The following is a 23,206-nucleotide window of genomic DNA, read 5'->3' as shown; positions in this document are numbered from 1 at the left end:
GATGTCAGTGCTAGAAAGAATCGCTTAAATCTATGCAACCAGTCAGTGCTGACTGCTGCTTCCTTTTGTACGTTCCGCTTCACAGTAAAACCCTTCCTTACACAAAAGAGAGCTAGCTGTGAAGGACATGGCCCGAGAGTTTCTCTGCTCCTGCACATTGCTGCAGCCACAGCTTAAGGGTAGAAAACAGAGCACATGGAAAAAATAGCTATCTGTCAATATTTAATTCTGATCAACTGTTTATATTACAAAAGTAACATTCAGAACTGTTTTTGGCACCACTGAAAGCTGGCAGTACCATTTCCTAGTGTCTCTCTAGACTTAATCCAATTAGAGTTCAAACCTAAACAGGTTTCCACTGACTTCAATGTGAAATAACTAAGACAGTATATTTCACATTGCTCCAATGCATACTTTCATCTCATTTTCGAAGATGAAATTCCAGGCAGAAATTTATAAAGAGCACTTTGGTGCAGAACCAGAGGGAAAAAAAAATAAAAATGCTTTAGAGAGAAGACCCTTCAGGCTTCGCAAAACTTGAGCTTAGTGTCAAGCTGTTGCTTTGGATGAATTGCAATGGATTTTTTCATTGGGCAAACCTTAAGTGATAAGCGAAACAGAACTAGCAGTACTAAGCCTTCAAACTGCAGACAACTGCTTTTCCACCTTCACCTTCAGCTTTCCCCCCTCCAAAAAAAATATACAAGAATCTTTTCAATCTTTTTCACTTTTTTTTTTTCCTTGTGTGTAACTTCGCATTTGTGACAAGAAAATACCATTTATAAAGCTACAAGGGTCCATTATCAGCCCTTCAGGTCAGACAACTGAAGGCAGTTTTTCATCTTTAGGAAATGTTAAATGTATTGAACATTAATTGTTTCATAGATAGGATTTTATTGTCTGCTTCATAAGAAATGTAATTGAGCACCACTGAAGGGCTAACTGACATCATAAAAAAAAAAACAAAAAACAAAAAACATTTTCCTGAAATCTGTGCAAGGGAAATAATTCACAAAAAGGTAATAGTTATGTATTTGGTGGTCTATAAAAACAGAAATAAATAATAATGTTCTCTGCATAATAAAATCAATATGATCTTTTCAAAATCATTCTAAGACTCTAAGAACAGCAGCTAGTGGCGCAGACAAGGAAAACTCATCCTTGTGCAGTCAGACACCTTGGTAGCCTACATCATGCAATGCAGCTGAAGAATTAGCACTTGGCCATGTGAAGGCAGTCCAGTCATTGATGCTCTCTCTCCTTTGCCTGTATGTTTGCATTTAACCCCGTCTATGGAAATTCTGCAGCACATTGCCCTGTATTGTATTGTATCAGAGGTGCACTGATTTGGGCTTCAAGAAGCTAAAAAAGAGATAAATTCAAAATTTGAGTCAAACTTTACACGTGATTAATTATTAAATTCACATTTCTTCAGAAGGCTTATATGTACCATCTGAGCAAGCAACATTGTTTCCAGGTTTTTATCATTTTCATAAGTGTTGGTAGAGTGAGGCTTATGGGACTTGGATCAAAAGTGTCATAAGCAGATTCCATCTCCTACAGTCAAAGCTGACTTAGAACCACCATATCATAGAGTAGAAGTTAAAGAGTACCAACAGCAGCAGAGACTAGATAGCCATGAGATAATAAGGCCTAGGTAACTCTCCAGGCCTTGCTAAGAGCCTACTTGAAGACAGAAGAAGCATGACTCACGTCCATCTTTCTTACTGCAAAACTTGTGCCCTTTTAAATCTCATCATTAAAATCAGGCAAGGAACATGAAAAGGACTATTGCATAAAACCCAATCAGAGGAAGAAAAAAAGCACGCTGCCTTTGTAAAGCACTCTTCTCTCCAGCTGTCTTCCCTTCTGTGGTGCTATAGTGTGACAGCACAAAACTCCCCAGGATGGAAGATTAAAAAAAGAAACGTGAAAGGCTCGCTTCAGAAGACTGTAATGGCACTTGGGAGAAAAATATGCAGGGAGGAAGGTAAGGAGAAGACTTCATAATATTGTTCAGAGGCTAATTTAATCCTCTCAGAATCAGTGCATGGAAGTGTGTCTTCACCATGAAGAAAGGAAGCTAGGTACTATGAACATAAAGGGGCATTTGAAGAAAATTCTCTTTTCTCAAGACAAAAAACACAATCTCACCTGAAGTTAAGAGTTAGACCACTAACAAAAATCATGAATCAATCTACACACTTGTAAAAAGCATCACAAAGATTGATTTCATGTGTTGCAAAGCGGAGGCTAAACAAAGACTCTTGTAACCTTGACTTGAATGTTAATAGTATCATAATACTGAAGTTCTTCTTAAAACATTAAAAAAAAAAAAAAAAAAAAAAAGCAACCCTGCATAGATCAGTTGTGTCACTCCTGCTTCCCATGCTGGGACCAAATGCTATACAGAATTAGTTTCACAACAATGCAATTCGTAAGACAGACAGTCCAACTGTGATCCATCTCCTGCACAGTGATTATTTGAAAGTCAAAGTGGCTCTGCTGTGACGTAATGCAAGAAGCAGACCTCCACCAAAATCATTCTGAAATTGGAAGTGAAGGATAAACAAACATTGAATTGTGGTCTGGAAAATATTATTATTTTTTAATTTGAAAGATATGGGATAGTACGGGTTTGTACTGACTCCTATAAGTCACTCATAATGACCAAACAATGAAAATAAAGCTGAACAGCTTCAGTAGGCTTTATGAATGCACACTCCTCTAGCCCCCTCTGAGCCCTTTTTAATATGCAACTGGACTATAATGTTTCTTGTTAGGCAGACAGCTTAAAATTAGAACTGTGGGAGAAGTGATTGATGATCTGCGTTCTCACAGCCCTTTCAATGAAAGATATTCCATTTCCATTTCCAAATATGTTTATTATAAATTATTGGTTTGTCACTGGACTTGATGAAAGTAAATTTGCATGACTAACTCAGACCTGCAAGAGGAAGCACTTTAATCAGGTAACCTTCCCTCAGTCTTTTATACGTATAGAAGCAGACACCCTAGCTACAATTTTATTCTTTGCATCCAGTACCAGTTTATTGATTGAGCAGTGTTCCTTAGTTTGGAAGATGCTTAATCAAAGTCAAAAAATGTTTTGACCTCAACCCTTTATTCCCAGAATAAATCACTAAAATTACTGTCTCAGGCAAAGCGTCATTCTGTTTGTGCAAAGCAACGAAAAAGCATCTTAACACTGGATTAGAGAACAAAAATCTTCTCTAAATGACTATATAATAACAAAATTATAAAGAGAAACAGTCTTTGTAGTACAAATTGATGGAATTTTCTATTATTATTATTATTATTATCATCATCATTATTATTATTTATATGCCCCTACTAACTACACAATCATACTACAGGTTGCCTCTGCTTAAATAACTAGGATTCCCTGGAGTGCAAAGACTCTCATCACTCACATTGCAGTTGTTAAAATGCCTGTTTTAAGGAAACTGAAACCTAGTTGAATATGGATATTGGCATCACCTCTCCATCACAAGAAGTAGCATTTTGTCAACAAAAAGTGCTATGGAAATGCTTCTTCCCATTTTACACAGGAGTGATGATGCAGGCAGGACTTATTTTAATGAAGAAGCAATAGATTTCACTGTCTTCCTGCAAAAGAAGAGAGACCAACTATTCAGTGATGAAGCAGCAACATGGTCAAAACTCCAGAGCAACTACAGGCACTGCCTTAAAACTCCTCAAATTTCCTGGCATCAACTGTTAAGTCAGCAGTCCAGCTGACCATAGATCTCATTTAAAGCAGATACCATTCATTTCCAGAGTGTGATGAAAAGTTTGCAAGGCCTGTACCAAAGGATAAATTAGATTGCAATCATAAGCATATAGGAATCAGTAAAATGTTCCCTATGGAGAAATTAAAGGAGTTTTAAAGTTTAAGGCCACTGTATAGTGTCTAATCTTGGTTGAAGATCCATGTCAGCACAAATGGCATCCTCAATTTCCCTGTGTTTTAGCACATGCTTCTAGAACCTCCCAACTGACTTTTCACACTTATCCGATGGAAGAATAAATTCCCAGGTTTGTAGTAGTTATTTTGACTTTTTAGGTTTTGTTTGTTTTTTAAATAAGGTGCTACACTATCATGCTCATTATACTAAGCATTTCCTATGGCACCTCAACCGCAATGAAAACCACTTACATTTAGAAGATTAATGCTTGTGTCACTGATGTTTCCCACTCTTAAAAAAAAAAAAAAACCAAACCAAAACAAAACAAAACCAAAAAAAAAAAGAAAAAATCAGAATTGGGATAAATTCCTCAGTATCTTTTACATCCACGGGTACAAATTACATCTCTTTAACAGTATACAAACATTTTCCTTGGCAACAAACACAAGACACAAAACTAACCACTCTACATTGTTGTGGTTATGATCATAACATCTAAGTGTCCTACCTTATTTCCTTGTTTGTTTTGTCAAGCAAGAAGACAGTGACTACAGTACACTTCACTGACATAGATAGGGGTACCAGAACAGTTTATTAACTGATACTGAATAAGGTCTTGCACATGTGATCTATAATCACATGTAATCTAAGCAAACAATGTATTAGCCTAGTCAGTACTCCAGAAGAAGGGAGGTAAATTAGGATAAGTAAGGGTAAATTAGGTTGGATAAGGTTATATAAATTTCAGGGAAGGTAAATTAGGGTAGAAAGGGTGATATGACCTGTCTTGTCAGTGCATCTATCGTGAACTGGGGTCCAAAGGGGAGGGGGGGGGATCATGTATGCTGAGGAGGTCTCAGACCAGATGAGGGGGACTCTGAAAGGCGTCTCCAGCATCCTGAGTTTATGCCCCTTTTATATATCATTTGCTGTGATAAGCAAGGGGGGGGCGAACTGTTACAAGGTACACAGACTGAGATATAAACAGGGCTATGAAAAACATATGACTTTGCAGAAAAGCAGAGGAACTTCTGTTCTTCAGCAGGCTATGTTTGGGCCATCCGCCACACCAAGGCAACTTAAAACCATGAACTACTATTTATTGAGCTGGAATTCTACTTCTGAATTCCACCTCTGTCTGAATTTGTTTTAATTTACACATTACCGGGACACTTTCCTGTTTTTGTAAGACATCCCTAAACCACAGACCAAAATGAATTCTGTTTCTTTCATTTTATGTACTTATAGTTAATCCATAGATAGGAGTATGTCTACAGAAATATATTGTTAAATATAATAAATTAAGTACAATTAGAGTAGGATAATACCAAATGTTCATTTTCATTGATAAGAAATGCTCCAGAACAACACTACTGAAAAGAATACATCTACAACACAGAAATAGCAGCAATATCTGACTTCTTAACAGTAGAGATCTTTCTAAGGAGTTAATTTGGACTTTGGTTTCATTAGGACTGCATATTACAGTTCCCGCTTACAGCTGATTTGCTTAAGCATACACTAGAGAATAGCCAAAGCAAAGAATGTTTTTGAGAGATCTGCTAAGCAGTTCAGTAACAGCCTGAATACCAGCAAAGTGGATGTGATGGATAGTAAATAGGAAAACACTTATTCCACAAACAGCATGACTTCAATTTTAAAAATCATAATCTAATATGAAAAGAATAAGCATCTTTATTCACTGGTGAACAGCTGCTCTCAATTAGCTCAACAAGTACGTAGTATGCATGAGCTGTCCTCTCCTTCAATGAAGCATAAACATATAATCAGAATGATATTTCATGTAAATCTGCACCTTTCCTAAAAATATTGCATGTTGCTCCCCTTTTCCCACTTTACTGAAAGCAAACATCATGGTGCTCAGTTTTTTTCCAGATGAAGCCACATTCAATCTGTGGTAGTTAGAAGAGAAAGAAATGGGGAATACTGGAAGGTTGCTCCGAAAGTAATGCCTCCTCTTTATTTCCATGGAAACTACAGCATATATAAAAAGCTTGATAACACTACTTGCTAGAGAAAATTTCCAGCTACAAAACACTATTTTTCATCGTAGTCACCACCAGAAGCTTTGCACTTTCACCAGCAATGAACAAGAGCCTGTAGGCTGACCTTGTAAAAGCCTGTGTAAGCAGAGGTGAACCAATGTTGCTATTGTCACTGCTGAAATACACCACCCACTGCCTCACTGTACTCACATCCACTGTTCGGTCTCCATGAATGTTCAGGAAGCATTGATGACTGTCAGTGGATGCCATTTTTTCTACATGGAGGAATTCAATTCCTTTGCTTCATACACACTTCCATGTTAAACACCATTTTGTTGGACTGCCCCTCTGCTGCCATTTGTCACATGGTAAAAAAATGTGACACAATTATGGTGGATGATTCAACCTTTATTGCCATACTGCCAACATCCACCTCCAATGTCATGGATGAACACAATAAAATAGAAGGCATTACTTGCAGAGCAGCACTCATGTAATAAGAGAGGTGGCCATGTTTCTGTAATTATTCATCTGATTAAAAATCATGTATATAGATAAATAGATAGATGCCTAATAATAATAATAACTATATATATATACACACACACACATATATATGTATGCAGGTCATTTTGAATAAATATTCTTTCTATACTATAGGTAAACTATAGAATTTAAGATTCCCTCTGGTTCTGAACTGCTATTTACCACTAACATGTCTGATTTCAGCCTTTCTCTCTCTTGGGTTTCCAGCCAGACAGAGTTTGTAATCTGATTCACTCCAGAAGGCAGTTTGTCAGCAGCTAATTTTATTTCTTCATCTAAAAATTGCAGTGTGTAATTCTATCTTCTATATTGTATGCCAGTGGATGTACGACTGACATGATATTCCATACCAAAATGTAAGATCTGAAAATTGTTAATATATTCCATGCACAAATAAATACTTGTTCATTAGAGTTCAGATGATCTTAGTTTCAAGGACTATCTTCTCATAATTTGACCATTAGAGAACCACAAACATTAAACTCAAATCATTAAATCTAAACCTAAATCATTTTTTATGTCTGTAAGCATGTACTTAGATGACTTCCGACATTAAATTCCTACAGACTGTTTTGACGTCAGTTTCATTGTTTGTTTCTAGCAAACATGCTTTTCTCCAGATATTTAGAAGACCAGGTGAGCTACAGTGCAAAATACAAGGGAGCTTTGACATTCAGGAGAGCAGTAGCAATAGAATAAGGAAGACACATTCTGCTTCCCTGTTTTTTCCCTCTTCAGCACAGCAGTATGGCTATTAAACAGATTTATTGATGGTATGTGTGATTATTTCAGCAGAAATGGGAGGGAGCAATGGATCAGCATTCACACCTCATTTCCCATATCATCCCACCAGAACTGATGACCTCTCGCAGTACAGCCAGCTGATGAATAGTACCAGAGAATGTGAGAGAATAGATGTCCAAAACACAGATACTATTTGTCTGGCTTTGTCACAGGTAAGAGCATAAATTATATCCCCTATGTGGAGATGTGTTTGTTTGCTCTGAATGTACAAAGCAGCATTGCAACCTAATTGCCATCTGCCACATTATGAAGGGGGAGATAGAGCTCCTAGTTTTTTTCCACTTTCTTCAGGTTTGCAACCTTTTTTAATGGGTTTATCATAACCTAGACTTACACATTATGGACTAATACTGAGAGGTTTTGTAGGTAACACTGAATAACACTTGAAAAGGTTGTTTAATACCAGCATTTGTACTCCAAAACCTGTAGAGCTAATGAGAAGAGTTGAAAAAAAACACTGTAATTTCTGTTCTGCCAGGACACATCACAAGTTGTTGCTGGGATCAAACAAGTTAAAGCATGCTTGCAGTATGTTTTTTTAATACTTCACATCAATGTAGTCTCATCCTATATATTTTATACTTCCCTTGCAGCATGACAATTCTGCAAGTATTGTAAAGGTTTTGCCCGCTTTGTTCATTCCTTTCTCATTTCCCTCTGAAGCAGCGTTCTACTGAGATGCTGCAGGCGGATGTGAGGCAGCATCCCACCTTTAACAGCTATTAGATGCTTCTAGACAACACACACACTTTTAGAAACTGCACTTTTTGGTCCTTCAAGAATGTTACTTTTCTTCCGGCCTTTATTTCAAGCATTGTTAAGTTCTTTGCAATCATCACTAGCCTCAATCCTGCACTATTTTTTCTGTCAATGGAGGGAAGAATGTTTGTCCCCCTCTATCTATATGCTTGATGAGCAACATTTGGAACAACGTGTTCAGTATCAGCATAGTCTGTTCAAGATGGTATTTTAATTACATGGATTTCTGTCCTTAACATTTTTATTTCAGGAACTGCAAATGTATGTATGTCACAGTCCTAAAACTAAACTAAAATGCAGTGAACCCAATTCTTGCTTCCAACCTCCAGACTTCCCACTATTAGGGAAAGTTAAAACTCAAGATCTTTGAATAAATGTGCCTTCCTGATAGGAACTGTAACAATGGAGATGACTGATGAAAACCACATTTGTAGACAGATCAAGAGTAACTGCATCACTGAGGTACCAGCCTACGCATTCAAAACGTAAGAAATCAAAGAACTGGTAATTCTGGTTTCTTTCGTATATAACTAGCATGAGTGCATTGAATTATTTCATTTAGATAAGCTTTCAGGATGAACTATCTCCAATCAGAATAACATCTATCTTGTAAGAGCCCTCAGAGAAACAAAAGGATGCTTTTAGGAAAAGATGTAACAGCCACAGCTCTATCTTTAAGAAATTTAGGAACCCACAAGAACTGTGAATACATTTTGCATCACCCCAGCCTTCTGCAAGAGACTGAAGAAAAAAATCTTCACTTTGCCTGAACATAACTAATGTCATTCTTACATCCACCCTAATCACAAGGGTGAGAGCAAAGTAATTTCGTTTTTTGAATAGTTGCTTCTCATGATAGATTTCTTCTGACAAACTTTTCCATGTATAACAATGTAGAATTTCTCTGAAGGGAAAAAGATTAGACTTTCACTATAATGCCAAGTTCATCAACACACACTCTTCATCTATACACTTCAGGTAACCCAACTCAAGCACTTTTTTCATATATAAACACTTCTGTAGTAAATCTCTCATTAATTAAATCTCAAACCAATTATGACTTCATTATCAGAATAACCTGATACAGACTATTATTCAGTAAGGATACAACCAGTAAAATAAAAACAGCTTAAAGTCAGCATTTGGAAGTGGCTATCAAATCCAGCATGTTACACAGTGTTACCATCATTTGTAGAAGTGCACTCTAATTAAGGTAAATGAGACAGCAAGAACACAGTGACATTGTTAACTTAATGACCCACGGCCAAATTATTTAAAACTTCTTTGAAGTTCAACTTAATTGTAATGGATATAATATTGAAGAATTTAAAGAAGCTCTAGATGACTTAATGAATAACCTTAATGATCTTTCTCTTCTCCCCCTTTAATTTTGATGCCTGTATTTATGTTCAGAACACTGCTTATAAACCATGTATTTAGTATGGATATGAATTCCAGTGTGTATCTTGGTGCCATTCTCAACAGTAATTGACATTCCTGTTCCCCAAAACATATTTTAAATTAGTGAGGTACAAGAACTTGGCACTTACTGCGACAGTTTTGATCAGATTGTTCTGTCAAGTGAGACACTGTCAGTATCACAGAGGATATTTTTGCAGATTCTAATGGCACTTCAGCATTTCAAATACAAAGACTGGAAAAAACACTTAAAATTAATTATCATTATAACTGTATTTTGCCTTGTTATAGAATGCAGCCTCAGATGCACTGGAGAGCATTGCAGGTTTCCAACCAAAACAAAACCTATTAAAAAAAATGCAGCTTTACTGCAAATGGCAAGTTTAAGTTACTCTGGAGACTCGTATTGAGATCCAATGTACTTATTTTTCTTACCTAAATTATGAGTGCATTGTTTTCATCTGCACAGCAAGAATGGATACATTAAATGAATTTGTTGTAAAGCAGAAATAGGAAGAACATTTTATTCATTTCTTTTAAATTATTTGATTATGAGCTCCAGAGGGAGAATTATTTTAGACCTCCCACATAAGGCAGAACAATCAGATCTGTTTAAGCTCATTGGTACAACCCATGGAAAAGATCTGGAGCATTCAGGGATGTGCATTTCCATTCTGGTTGTTTTGGAGTAAGGAAACAGACATGAGCGCATTTATAGGGGGGAAACAAAACCACTAGAGCTTAGGCTACAGTCTTTTGCTGCTGAACTGCATACAGCCTGTCCATCCACTAATGAAGGGGCACTGTCGGTTAGCTCATATTACTGTTCGGGAGAGTTTTTGGATGCCCTTAATACCTTTACAATGATCTTGTTTCACACAGAAAAATAAAAAGACCCAATAATATTCACAGAATCCCTCTGTTAACATCTTAAACCATAAACATGAAAGATATTAGTCTAACCTCTTGGTAAGTTACACACTCACTACAGGATTGGTGGGTGGTGATTTCTTGGGTTGTACTGCTGCACTACCTGAGCCCTCCATGCTTTGGATCTCAACATGCAAAGCACAACTGGGGGCTTCAGCTTGTATTCTGTGAGCCTGCCAATGCAAGGCAGAGTGCTGATCAAACTGCATTTCAGAACTCTTTAGATCTCTTTGCCTCTTACATTTCCGTTAACTCTTATTCCAGAACTGTCTTTAATTAAGATTATCTCCTCACATGATAAGAGTTTGTTTTTTATTTCAGTACCAGCCTAGAGCCACAATTTAAGTACAAGCAACGCATGCAATAAGGAAACATCAGTGATGATTTCAGTGTAGAGTGTAAAACACATCAAGACTCTGGAGTCACTGGAGTTCCCATTGCTCTCTTATCACATATTTACTAATGCTACTTACAGGGATATTAGTTTGAATTTGCTTACTTACACTTTTCTTTATTAGAACAGATTTAAAACTAAAACTTTTCAAATGTATATTTTACTGTAAATACATACTCAAAGAACACAGACTGTTCAGCCAACAATACTGACCACAGAGCCTATAGTAAAGACCTGAGATTTGGTTATGGATGACCACAAGCTTCATTTTAAGCTCCTCCAAGGTTTTCCTAGTTGTAAATCCCTTCTCATGTGAACTGTCAGCTAGCCAACCAAATTTAAGTTCCAGCTTAGGCTTCAACCTCATTTTTTCCAAGTTTCTTCTACAGAAAAACCTATTTTAATGAGATCTGAGGAAATCTCAAACTTCAGAGATCTCTATTCATCTGCCTAGAAATCAGATCAAGGCCTCAAGTTACTAGCTCTTTCACTCCCACACACAAACTAAACAAGCACCGTCATCTTAGAGAACTAATCTGAAAGCAGAATGTTGGAAATATCATGTTTAGAAATAACACAGATAATTCCAGTATAACTGACTAGCAGTCAAATGATGAGAACTAATTCTAGTGGTTCATATCCTCCAATGAGCTACCTTTTAAAAAAACAACTTCCCCAAAATCAGATGCAACAAATGGACTTTTACCATCATAATGAATTTTCTCTCTTTATTGATTTATAAAATCTGACACTAAATCTGAAATAGGCAGTTAATGCGTCATTTGAAGAATAACACAAACAGTAACAGAGATTTATGTTGCATTTCTAATAAATAAATTAAAAAATAGTCGTTCATTTTGTGTTAAGTGTTTTTGTTTTTTAAAACACATCTCTTTCAATCTTTCAACAGTCAATTCAGCATCACAACAGATTCTTACCAGCAGTCTCAGAAATGTCTTTTTTTCTCTCTAGTCAGGCCAGGAGAATTATCTAACATTTCTTCTTTTTAGGAAATATACTTTTAAGGAGCAGCTTAAGAAATTTCATAGCAACAAAGTACTTTCTCTACACAGAAACTCACTCGAGGTGAAAAACTTGACAGCCTAATAACATATTAAGGCTGCAAAGATGGAAAAAAGACAAGAAACAAGATCTGGAAATTGGATTTTTTAACTTCTACATTTTCAACACAGGTGGAAAGACGTTATCCTTCTCGGTGGCCCCATTCTCTTTTCAGTCATCTCAATGTTATTCAAGAAATAAGTTTTTGCCTTTTTAAAGAACCCTCAGAACAGCGCTGTCAGCTCCCTTCTCACTGTCTTTTACACAGCATTTGTACTTCAGCATTAAAAAGCAATATCTCTTTTAATACCAAGTTTTCTGTTACCATACGTATGAACTCTAGAGACTAGCTTTATTTACACTAGAAATTGCTTGTGAATAAATGGACTGGAACTTCAGCTTCTCTCAGTGGGATAGCAACTTTATCTAAAGAATCAACAACCAGTATTTGAAAGTTCTTCTCTCCAGGTCAGAGCCACTGAACACCTGCATCCTAGAACTATGTGTATCAAAAGTACTACTCCAAAGAAGTAGAGAAAGTACATGCAGATATAATCTGCATTATTGAAAGCCTCTCTCTCCCTAAGGCTAAATCCTGTCCATTTACGTATAGGTGTGGATGTGGACGTAATACTGCAACAGCACAACAGGATGTTAGAAGATTAAAAAAAGAAAGTCAAGTAGTTAACAAGGAAAGATGAGCTTCCACTAAAACTGCTCCTGGCCATTCTTTCCTACAGATTAGAAACACACAGAGACCTGAGGAAAAATTTGAATAGTTTGCTAGATCAACATTTCACTCACTAGAACCAGTACTAAATATTTATTTAGAGTCAGAATTTCCCCAAACCATTAGGTTGACATTCAGATTTAAGAATCATAACAAAGACTTGAGATAATTCCTAAACAGTCTTATCTACTTGTGTCACTTAACAATGGAAAAATAACACTTAATTCAAGATTGTCAAGACTGTCATTGATAGCCCACGTGCCTTTTGCAAAATAGCACTGATTTTTCAGTACATTCTACTCCCAGATGTTCTTCAGATAAATATGTCAAAATTCATCAATATTAATTTCTAGCAAGCCTCGGAAAATTTGATAAATTCTAGACAGTAGGAATATTATGACAAAAAAAAAAAAAGTATTAATATTCAGCACAAAAACCCAATGAAGTTGAAGATTTGGAGCATTTAACTTCTGTGCATATAATATTGTCAGTAACCACAAGTCATAACTTTATGCGGTTACAATAAAGGAGAATTTATTGCACTTCATCTTTTCCTCTTCCATACACAGAGAACATTACTGTGTGTCAAACATACACCGTGGCAAGTGATTCCATCATGATAACTGTCAACCTTTCCACATATGTTAAAACAAAACTGGTGTGAATCAGAGCTATTTGTTATTTCTAAAATGCTTGCTGTTGTAATGCCTCTTATAATTTCTTGTATAGCAAAATTTATTTCATTTTCTATGATCTAACTGCTTACTCTGCCTCATGACTCATTTTCTTAAGCAAGCCAGTTCCCACTCCGATTGCTTTATTATTTTCTTTAAAAACTCTAAAACTCTGTTGAAACAAATTGTAAAAATCTGACAGTTATCACCGCACAATCACTTGCACTACACAGCTAGTAACAGCCAGTACTGGATTTAGATGGGACAGAGTTCAACTTCTTCAGATTAATCTGCATGGTGCCATGTTTCGGATGTGTGACCAAGGTAGTATAGGACTTAAACCATTTGTCTTCCCAAGTTACAATTACATATAATGAAGCCCTATTTCCTAGTGGTTTCTTACTTCTGCCCTTTTGATTCCATGTGAGGCTGAGCTGCCTGTTGCAGAGAACTCACAACAAAACCCTACAGCCTTTTTTTGAAACATCTGACTAAATGAATCTGTATTAGATAATGCACATGAAAATTGATGACAAAAACATTTTGAAAAAAAATGAAAAGTACAAGGTTATGAAAAATATTTGCTTCACAGCTGCTTCTTCAATCTATTGATTTTGTCTTAAAATCCCATACTGACCTAACAGAATAAAATCAAGCAGAACCATAATGAGCGTATGCACTGATTTTCTATCCATTAATTTTCCACTGCATCTTCCACTTCAATATCCAAGAGCAGAAGGAAGCAAAGGTGAATGAATAAAACTTATGGAGCAACTCGTGATAACACATATGCATTTGCACTCTGATTTGTAACATCACAGTCTATTCCTGCTTGAAAACTCTCACCTTGAGTACTCCATGGATTTGTTCTCCTATTTCACTGAGCTGGTATAAATCAGAGTAATTTGTTCATTCTGGTTTAACACATTTCAGTGTTTCATACTGCATAGAAAATTTACTTCACATTCCATAATCTACCTACTTATTCTGTCTCAAGATCAGTTTGGTTACCAAGCCAGTTTCTGCATCTATTGCTGGATCTTTTTGGTTTTGTTTTTTTAAATTTTTTTAATTGTAATATTTCTTTGCACGATATATCTCTGAAGATGTATCTGGGTAACTCTCCTCATTAATGGAAGGCGTAAACAAATTTTGTTCTGTTTCCACAGTAGAATAGCAGCAAAAACAAGAAAGAAATTTGAGTTTAGAGGCAGGAGTGCATATGGATAACTAAAATAGAAAGGATAAAATGTAATCAATGCTTACTAGCTTTCATATAGGATCCAGAGACTTTTACTTTAAATTTGTTTTACACTGACATTATAATTGGCTTCATTAGTCTTGAAAATTGTCGCTGCAAGTCAGACAGGCTGACTGCCTGGCTCCTGCAGTTACAAAATAACATTAGAAAATGCTAATTGCTAAATGAAATTTCAGGCTAAAATATCCTACATGGAAACACATTGCACTTTGAGCACACAGATACAGTGCTTTTAAGCAAACAAATAGAAAAGAAATTTTGAAATACTAATTCAAATCATCACCAAACTGGGAAATGGGATGCATTACAAGTTTTAAGATTGCAGCTAATTTGGGAAAGTACACATAAAATACCCAGGAAACACCAAGGCCTCCCATAAATTTACGGAGTAACAAACCCTGCATGCTATGTTAAACTGCTCATTTTTCACTTCTCATCTTTTATAAATTTCTATGGGGAAAAAAAAAAAAAAAAAAAAAAAGTTAACAAAAAATATTGTTCAACAACAAAAACACGAAAAAAGGTGTTTTTTTTTTTAAATATTCATTGCTTAACATACACTTACACTCTTGAAGTACTGATTAGTAAGTTACACCAATACCTTTATACAAGGCAAGTAATTTATTGGGAAGAACGGAGGGCAGCAATTACAAGACCTAACTTATGTAAAATGGCTCATTTTGCTTGTTTTCTTTGTTTTGTTGTTGCTCTCTTTCAGAGCTCTGTCTCAAATTCCAGATATAAAAACCATGAAGATCATGTTTAAAATTTGATATGTTCTATAACTTTGTAGAGAGCAGGATTTTTTTTTAAGGTTGAAATGTAGAAAGTTTTGGGAGAAATTAGTGGAAATAATAGTGTTATTGTTAATTAAAACACCCTAGAGGCACTCTACAAAATCACTATTGAAAAAGGAAGAATTCCAACAAATTCCATATAGACACAAATCTATTTATGGGGCCCTGCACTTTTTGTCCACAAATGTAGTAACAGAGTTACTGTCACTAAACACAGAATATTTAGAAAAACAGATGTACACATTAAAAGTTTTCTTGAAGTCACTATATCTGGACATTTTATCGTTAGCTAAAAGTAATGGTAAGGATTATTTGTACATACATAGATGTTGTAAGATATTAGTTACTGTTTAGGCTTGAACAAATCACAATGTATTTGTTTGCTGACAAAAGCTATCACTAAGCAGCACCTCTGACACTTCAGAAACATTCTGTGTTTAAAAGATCACAAAGAAATTCACATTTATATATTATGTATGAAAATAATCCCAGAAGATGCATTTTCTGTTTCCCCATGTGCTTTGTAAGAGATAACAATTATAAATGTTATTTTCTCTTGTAAAGCTAATGTAGTTTTTAAAGTAATGTTCATGTATTACTACAAAACATGTTTTCCTGCAATTGCTCAGATAGCTGTTGGATACAAAAAGTAAGTTCTGCTTATTCCGAGATTCCTATTTTAAAAATAAATATATAAATAGGTTAGCAGCAGACCATTATGATATGTAAAGGAAACGTCTTTTTTCTGCCTAGCACTATGAAAATAATAACAGTGGTACTTCACTAAATCCAAGTTCATTTGAGCACTGGTCTCTGGAGTGCTGTAGACTCTTCTTTCTTCCACAGTAACAAAAAGTTGATGCCTACAGAAAAGTCTTAGGACAAAGCAAGGAATTCAGTACTTATCCTCCTCAGCCTATGTACTCACAGATTCCAAGCCAGAAACGGCCCAATTAACTGCCCTTGTTTCACTAACCTGCTCAGTCTCTCATTGAACCTATACATCCTGCGGTATCTATAACAGCCTACAGGAAGGAGTTCCAAAGTCTGCAGATTCTCAGAGATTCCATGGATCAAATCATGAGTGATTACCATTAAGTGAAAAACAGACAGATCATTAGTAGTCCTTCTGAAAAACTTTTGAATTTATGCTCTGAAACAGTGTTAATGATATGAGCTGTAGGCCTTGACAGAAGTAGTTGATATTCAAGGAAGACTGTTGAAGATACAAATACAATGATTAAACATTTCCATGTAAACATGGCATAAGGACTTCAGCAGCTGGTACCATTATTCCTGAACAGGATTCACCACATTTAGTTAATTGAGAAAGGAGAACACTGCATAAAAAGGAGATTAAACAAAATAAAAGGATGGCAAATCATTTACCTGTCCACCTCTCAAAACTGTTAACTGCCTAATATGCTTGCAAAGCCACATGTTCCCTAAATGGGCTTACTTTCATGTTCTACATGTCAATAGGAGATTCATAACCCCGAGCCGAGCAACAGTTCAACTTGACAAAATATGAAATTCTACTATTCGTATTCACATCAAATAATACACTCCTTTGAAAAGATCAAAGTTGCATCATACAGAGAGCTCTGAATCTGATTAAGAGCACTTGGTTCTCGAATGACAATAAACAAACAGGAGTTTATTTTGCACTTAGAATAAAAATATCAACCAGTGATAGACAGAGACAAAAGTATTCAGCTTCAACTTAAAAAATCATTTTAGAAAATAAGCAAGCAGCTGGAACCATACAGTTCACATTGCATTTTTCAGCTTTTCTCCATGACATAGATGTTTCAATGGAACAAAACAAGTAAAGCAACAGGGAATACATTAAGAACAAAATTGGGCTGGTAGGTACAGTCAGCACAGTTCAGTCAGTAGTTACAAACTCAGTATGCTTTCAGTGGTTATTATTCTCACTTTAGCATTCTGTTTATTGTTTTAGCCCATCTGCAAAGCATGAACACTTGGAAGTATACTATTCTTTTCTACCACAGATTTTGTTCGCACTTAAACATCACCACAGTTCAACAGATATGCACTCTCATATCTACTGTAGATCATTAAATCTCTTTTACAAATGGCTGATCCCTGTGAAGGAAACACAGTAACCTGAATTTGTATTTTCTGTCCTTCACACTGTGTCTGCTAGACCAATAGAGTGGATTTCCAATTGCCCATTTCCATAGCAATCAGAAGAATGCTTTGCACTCTGCTTTTAGTTTTAAAAGACAAAGTAGAAGTTACTGTAATACTTAATGAGGATCTAGGGGAATAAATTTCTCACTGCTGCAAGCACACTGCAGTTCTTTGCTTGAAAGCAACCACTGGCACTCAGGCTGTCCGGTTCCCAGTTGCTCTATCCTTGGTCTTACAGTGTGGTACTCGGAAATTTCACCCTGTGCTGCCGGTAGTCACATCACTAACAAACATGTCTGATGTTTGCACATATAGAGCAATGCTCAGAGTCAACAAACATGCAATATTTGATACAAAATCGCTTGTTTGTGAAAACCCCAGAGAGATTTTAAAGTGTTATCTGTGCCAATCTTGTAGTTCTGCCACAGACCTTTCCAGTCAACAAGAATGCTATATAATAAGATGAGAATGCAAAAGAGAATTATGTTTTCTTTTAGTGCAGGAGACCAAACACAATTAAATTTTCAGATCTGCTCATTTTCAGGTTCAAAAAAACAGCACTGTAACAAAAATTCCTACCACTGCTCAGCTTCTCCTCAGGATTTCAACAGTTTCTTGGATATCAGCATCACTCTCAAGCATGTGTTACCATGACTTGTCCCAAAGGCAAGACTAAATTCAAGTGGTATATACTGTACCAAAGAAGTGTCTGAGAAGCAAACAGGCAGAGCAACTCTACCCCACCTCTCACCTTAATTATCAATGCTAACTGTCAGCTGTAACTGTTGAGGCACCACAGGAGGTTCTTTGTTGTTTGCTTTTTAGTTTGTCTTCTAAACTCTCACCTCCTGCCTCTAACTTTAAATCTACTGCTCAGTACAACATGACAAAGAAGTCTGATAGCAGGTGGTTTTGAGACTCACTATTAAAAAATTGTTAATTGGTATGTATATAAAAGAACACAAAACTTCTCCAGAAGTCTTTCAGCAACCGAATCTTTTATTTGAGGCACCATCTGTAGGTAAAAATCAAGGTAAGAACTAAAGCTACCATCTGAACTACAGCTGAAAATCTCTGTAGTGCTGGACTACGTAATTACCTCAGAATTTCTGTCATTGAAGATGAAGATAATCAATGCACAGTGCAAGTCCTCCTGCTCTGGCAACTAGAACAATGGTACCTTTGTTAATGGCAGAAATCATAAGCTGCTACTCCAGCAACAACTGTGATGACATAGATCAAAGATAAACAGTAACTGACAAGGAACTGGAAATTAAAAACAAAAAACAGTCTGCTTTTTATGTAACTGTGTTCTATACTGAGCACTAAGCAGAGCTCAGTGTAGAAGGGAAAAATTTGTATAAAAAGGCAGATCAGATCTGCTTTCCAAAGATTCTTCAAACATGAATCCTGAAGCTACACGGGTAAATTACAATTGAATTAACTGCTCAAAATACATATTTAATTTTACTCTTTTCTTTCTCTTCACTAACAAAGGACTGTGCTATGCTCTTGGCTCATATGAACAAAGAATTACCTGACATGATCTGAATCCTCAGCACCTTTGAGAAGATAGGATCTCTATTTTACATACAGTGTAGTTGGTACTCTCTGGTCTTGTAACTCACCAGCAATGCAAAACAAGCAATAGAATTGTCTGGATCACTACAGAATAACTCAACAGAGATCTTAACCTGTGCCAGCATCCCATGACCCTTCAGCTTTCCAACTCAACTTTTAGTCTCCTTTTATATAACCAACATTTATAGTGTGTATATATAAAGAAGGCTAACAGCACTTTAATGGATGTAACTGAGGTATGTGTTGGATCAATATCTTTCCAGTGGAACACATGATCACAAACAGCACAAAGTATCAGAATCTACAGGTAAACAGTACCTTTACTTTTAGGAAAGAAAAACAAAACAAAACAAAACAAACAAACCATAAAAAAACCCTACAGGTGAAGACTGGATTCTTCAAGCTGTGTACAATGACTGGAAATTCAAGTGAAGAAGCTTTCAGATGCAAATACAACAAAATATTACCCCAATAGCTGCAGTAAAATAGTTCCTCTAGTTCACCCTTGGCATTACAGTAGTGTTATTGTTCTTTGTGGGGTATTTTGTGTATTTATTGTATTTATTTATTTTTAAATAGTTACATTACTACATCTCTACACTTAATTATGCAGAATTCAAAACACAGAAAGTGGAAACCTTACAGGATATAAACAATGTTACATTAATTTGAGCTGAGGACCTCATCCCAGATGTTAGTATCATGGCAACTAATCCTGAACAGAATTACCTCCAAAGAATACCAAAAATAAACTGCCAGCTCAAGTTCTTTCACCTTCAAAGTCAATTAAGTGAATTTTGCAAACAGATCCTACATGGTATATTTTTACATGGAGTAAAAATTAAAGAATACATAAATAAACACAATTAAATTGAATTAAACATTTCAATTACTAATTTGTTTCCAATTGTAAAGTTTGTGCCTTGGTTTGATTTGGACCTTGGGATTTTCTTAGAGTGACAGCAAAGGGGGGTGCTGGGAGGGACAGTTTTTCCATAGTTATAGTTGAAAGTAATTTCTAATAAAGGGACAGGACTTGGTACTGCATGTCATGGCTGTCCCACTCACTGCAACTATCTTCTTTGTTTTAGAAATAATGAATTAACCACCAGGTGTTTCTTCCACCCACAGTAGGTATACGAAAGAAATAAGCTTCTATATAACAAAGAAATTAATTTCATGTTCCTTGGGATTCATTTGAAAGGATAAAAGATGTTTCTGAAAAATAAATGGGATTTCTCCTTCCTTCCCAATGAAATCTAAAATTGATTCTAAGCTGATTTACCCAAAGAATTATGAAGATTTTTATTTGGCTCAAATCTCAGTTTGAGGCCTCTGGACAGAGCAATGTCTTGTACAAAAATCACACCTGAACTGAACTGAAGACCTGCATTAATCACGCTTCAGAAAACCAAAATCATACTTCAAAGTTTTTGGTTGGTTTTTTTTGTTCTTGCTTTACCCAGAGTGAACATATTTTGTGTTGATATTCTTATGTAAAACAGTAAATGGTTTACTGTTTTCATTGCAGTATTAAGGGCTTCTGCAAAGCTCTTAGGAGAGAAAAGTAACAAAAATACTGTTCTCTGTAATGTGGGGCTGGCTTTTCAGTCAGTTCTTAGATTATTACACTGGCATACCAACTGAACAGTAAATTGTCAAATTACTAGGTGGATAAAACTACAGATCAAATGAGAAAAATGTAAGCATGCACTACAAAATAACATATTGCAATGTACGTAACACAGCATGTAGAAAATACACAACTTTTCTTCATGAAAAACGAGTGGTATTTTTATTTACACATTGCTTTCTAATTCCACCTTAACAATTACACGTGGGATCAAGCTACATTCTGCTCCTTTATCAGATTTGAGAATACTGCTCCTGCACACTTCAAATCTCAGGATTGCCAAGGACACATTCATTTCCCAGAGCTGCTCTGATCCACACCAACTCATTATAAGCCCCGCAAACCATTTGTTTGCACACAGGTAGCACTGTGGCACAGCTGCACAACTTGCCCTGATTCTCTTGCTCATCACATATGGAAAATTCACAGCACAGTCTGTTTCCTTATGGGTCTCATGATACAACAATTATCACTGAACACCAAGACTGGTAGCATCTTGTGCCACCAGAGCCTTGTAATGGATCTGCACTGGAAAACCTGTTGTCCATCCTTTAACATACACACAGTAAGGCATTCAGTGGTCTCCTCACCTGAAGTACATTTCATGCACAGCACTGTATCCTTACTCCAAAACAAAGACTTGTTCCATATTATAGGAGCACAACTGGTTTTTGGGGGGGCTTTTTTTTTGTTTTTTTTAAAGAGATGAAAGACATGACTAATAGAGGTATTGTATACAATATGCATCAAAATACTAACCTCAGTGAAAACAAAAACCAGCACCAAGCAGCAGGATTTCAATATGTTCAGCCTGGCAGTGGTTTTGCAACCATTATCGAGCTCTGTAGAGAAGGATTTGGGTGTTAGGGAGGTAGGATGCTAAAGGATGAGGCCAGGCACTTCTTGATGGCATGTAGTAACAGAGCAAGGAGCAATGGCCTAAAATTTGAACATAGGAAGTCCCTTTAAAAAAATGCAGAAGAACTTCTTCACAGTAAGAGAGACAAAGCACTGAAACAAGCTGCCCAGAGAGGTTGTAGAGTCTTCTATGGTGACCAATCTAGACAACTATTTGTGCAAACTACTATAGGAAACCAATGACCTCCTGAGGTTCTTTCCAGCCTCTCTGATTCTGAGCTTCCTCGATCTCTGATCATACTGCAGAAGGCCACATGGCACCGTGACATGAAGGAAGCAGAAGTCCCCACCAGCTACAATTCATCAGACTCAGACTGCCGAGCACCACTTAAGCTGTTTCTGCTGAGCAGAACTCCCACCCAGAGAAACCAGCATAATCACAGAGGAATTCAGAACACAACAGAAAAACTGGTGGAGGGAAGGTCAGCAAAGTTTAAAAGACTCCTATGAGGTAAAGCCTTTCATCAATACCTTGAGAGGACAATGCTAAAGACAGGACATGAAATCAGGCATAGCTTACTTATTTGTTTAAAGACATTCAGATTAAGGTAGAAAAAAATAAAATAAAATCATTACTTTAACGTAACAGTAGTTTTGCAGAAGGACACCTTTTGTCAGAGAATGCCAGTTGATCCTGGTTGTTGTACAAATCCACTTCTGGGATCCCATATACACAGATGGTAAGTAGACGGCAAGGATGCTCAAAGTATCAAGAGCAGCACTTCCTATGGCTGACGGGTTACTGGCTGTCTCCCACTGTCCTCCTTCCTGCTCTGCTATTACTCCAGTCTCTGAACTAATTTTGTTTCTCTCTAATGAAGAGAATGCTTCTCATTGCATAAGAAATTGCAACAGCAGTACTGTTTTCCTTCTTTTGGCAATGTAGATTAGCTGACACCTGCATCTGACAAACACCATGAAAGGCTCTTAACAACCTGTTAATGGCCACCTTACAGCTCGGATCCCTTCAAGCTGGTAGTCAACTGCTGCTGCCATGGATCCTCAAGACTTCTTAATCAGCATTAGAGATGAGCAGCGAACAGACTGTGTTTCTTTTATTACTTGCCTCCTAACTGTATGCTTACATTAGAGATCTTTATCTGAATATCACATTACATAGCTAACTGTTAGTCAGAACTGAGCAGAATTCAAGAACATAATCTTGAATCTTTTCCCCATCCCTGAAAGGAATTATCAAACACTGTCAAGTAGCTCAAAACATATGGCTGAATTCCAAAGCAAACAGCAGAGTTACAAATATAAATACTCTGGGGTAGATTTCCTACTGATAGAGCCACCAATGTTTGTAAGAACAGTGAGTGCATTAAGAACGATAGAACACATGCACTGCCCAGAAATTTGGACTCCACAACTTGGTGCTTCATTCTGCCCTAAAGAATGATCCAGCAGCTAGCACAGCTGATGGATGGCACACTGGGTAGCCTGAACACAGGCATTACTGCCGTTTATCAGCAGAAGAGTCTGATAGAATCATCGACAGCAGTCAGAATTTTATTTGAATATTAAAAACAAAAAAAAAAAAAAAACCAAAACAGCAACAACAAAAAAAACCAACAACCTATGAAGTTTCTCTTTAAACTTGAAA

Source organism: Coturnix japonica, chromosome 4, assembly GCF_001577835.2.
Source record: "Coturnix japonica isolate 7356 chromosome 4, Coturnix japonica 2.1, whole genome shotgun sequence".
Taxonomy (NCBI): Eukaryota; Metazoa; Chordata; class Aves; order Galliformes; family Phasianidae; genus Coturnix; species Coturnix japonica.
Note: the sequence above shows the minus strand (reverse complement) of the source record.